Below are 2,894 nucleotides of genomic sequence, written 5' to 3'. Positions count from 1 at the left end.
TCATATGACCCCTGCTAGGTGCTTGTCCAGTCTCCTCTTAAAGACCCCCAAGGCAGGGGAGAGCACCACCTCCCTTGGAAGCCCATTCCAGATTCTGTCAACCCTTACCATAAAGAAGTTCTTCCTGATGTCCAACCTGAATCTGCTCTCTGTTAGTTTGTGGCTGGTTATTCCAGGGGATTCCCTGGTAAACAGAGCATCTCCAGTTTCTTATTTCCCCCCCCCCCGATGAATTTGTATTTGGCCACAAGATCCCCTCTCAGCCTTCTCTTGTGGAGGCTGAGGAGATTTAGGTCCCTTTGTCTCTCCTCGTAGGCCCATAACCATACGAGTGGCACGTAACCATACAAGTGGCCCTTCTCTGGACCCTCTCAAGGTTATCCACATCCCTCTTGAAGTGCGGCATCTAGAACTGGACGCTTGCAGACCCACATATCATCCATTTGTGTGGCAATGAAACAAAGCGCTACTATGACTGACACATGAAATAATGTGCAGTCAGTCCTTGATTTACAACATTTCAAGATGCGTTTCACACTTACAGTGTTTATAGATTGATGCCCTGTTTCAACTTTCTGACAACAGTTTCAACTTTACAACACTTGATCCAATGCTATGCCATGCCAGCGAACAAGTTCGCTGCGTTGCCCATCTCCCTGGAGAACATCTGTCCAAACTTCCTTGGTCACTTTCTTTGAGAAAGCAGACAAGACCCCAGAAAAACCTGCAGCCAAGAACCCTTCAAAAAGTCCAGGAAAGTCACCTCAAAGAAGTCCTTCCAAATCAATATGATTGCTGTTTACAATATAAATACATTAATACAGCTATATTACTCACCTATAATTGATCGAGTACAAAATGCTGGGGTATTTTTGGTGAAAATAGGGTATCGAGCCTTGGTTCAGAAACCAATCCCCCATTTATAACATTGTTTCTTATGAGAAAATTGGTTCCGAGTTACAACGTTTCGACTTAAGATGCAGTTTTCAGAAACCAATTGGGTCATAAGTCCGAGGACTGCCTGTACTCCAACTGCAGCCTGACCAATGCCACATAGCGGGGAAGCATCACCTCCCTGGACACATTTGTGATGCATCTGCTAATGCATGATAGAGTGTGGTTAGGTTTAGTGATTACTTTGTCACATTGATAACTCATATTCATCTTGGAGTCAGCTATGACTCCAAGGTCCCTTTCTGCCTCTGTGCTGCTGAGAAGGTCATCCTGTAGCCTATAAGTGTGTTGGTGATTCCTTCTCCCTAGATGTAGCACTTTGCATTTGTCTTTGTTTAACTGCATCCTGTTCTTTTCTGCCCACTTTGCCAAGGTCCAGGTCCACCCGGATTTGATCCCTTCCCATTAGTGTGTTTATTTTACCTCATAATTTTTGTGTCATCCATGAATTTGGACAGAGCGCTCTCCACACCCTCATCCAAGTCTTTGATGAAGACATTGAATAGCACAGGTCCAAGGACCGAGCCTTGGGGGACCCCACTGCCCACATCTTTCCAGGTCGATACCGACCCGTCCACCACCATTCTCCGGGTGCGACCCTTAAGCCAATTTGCCACCCACCTGACTGTGTAATCATTTATGTCACAGCTGCTCAGTTTGTTTTTTAAGAATAGGATGAGATACCATATTGAAGGTCTTCATAAAATCCAAGTAGATGACATCTACCTCAACTCCTGCATCTAAGTATTTTGTGACCTGGTCATAAAAAGTAACAAGGTTAGTCAGGAAAAATCTACCTGCTATGAACCCATGCTGGTTGCCCTTCAGCATTATTTTTCTTGCTGAGCTCCTACAAATGTGATCCTTAATAATTTTTTCAAAGGTTTTCCCAAGGATAGATGTGAGACTAACTGGCCTATAATTACCCAGATCCTCCTTCCTCCCCTTCCTGAAAATAGGGATCACATTGTTGATGAATCCCTTATTCCTGAATGGTAAAAGTGTTCTTAAATATAGGATGTTCCTAACTGTAAAGCTCCACAGAATGCTGAAGACTGGGAGGACTTGTAGGTGCAAGTGCTATATATATGTTTGATTGAAAATTAAATTAAAATTGATTGAATTTCAAGTTGAAGGTGTCCGACTAGGTGCCTCCAACAAGTCATGTTGGGGTTGTGCGCTCTCTCAACTCCCAGGGATGTGAAAGACCTGTACAGTTGCAATCTCTATCAATGTAGTGTTCAAAACCAAGATTTGAGACTTGTCTTAATGCTTTTGAACCAGCCTTATGTGTGGAGATATTGTTTAATACTTAAAAATTAAAAAAAAAAAAGAGCTAAGGGGTAAGAAACAATTGTATACTAAGAAACCCAGACCTCCCTGGTTTGGATGCAGTTATGCAAAGTGTCTTATACTGGGATAATTTGTTTTCCTTTCCATATGTAAATAAGCAAGTGTGCCTTTATATAGGTACTAGCAAATTCCCCATCAAGAATGACCCGGGGGTGGGGGTGGGCGGTGATGGAGCACCATGTGCCGCCACCACCCCGCTCTGCTGTTGCCTCCCAGGAGTGAGGGAGGAAGCTTGCACATGGTGGCCACTGCCACTGCTCTGTATCCAGCCACGCACCACTCCTCCACTCTGCATCCAGCTGTCTGTGTGTGTGTGTCTGTGTGAAACACTGATTGGTTGTTTCAGTAAGCATTGTGATTGGCTTCCAAAACAAAATAATGCCTAAGCCAGTCAGAGTGCTACAGGAACATTACGGACAGACAGACACACACAGACGGACAGACTAAGCCTTTATATATATATATATATATATATATGTATATATATATATATATATATATCAGACCAGTATAAAAGTTTTGGAAAGGAAATCCTAATTCTAACCAATAGTTGACTTCAGCTGAATCTACCCTGCCTTCTAGTGGAC

Source organism: Alligator sinensis, unplaced genomic scaffold (genome assembly GCF_000455745.1).
Source record: "Alligator sinensis unplaced genomic scaffold, ASM45574v1 scaffold1277_1, whole genome shotgun sequence".
Lineage (NCBI taxonomy): Eukaryota > Metazoa > Chordata > Crocodylia > Alligatoridae > Alligator > Alligator sinensis.
The sequence above is the reverse complement of the archived record's forward strand: the minus strand, read 5'-3'. Positions refer to the sequence as shown.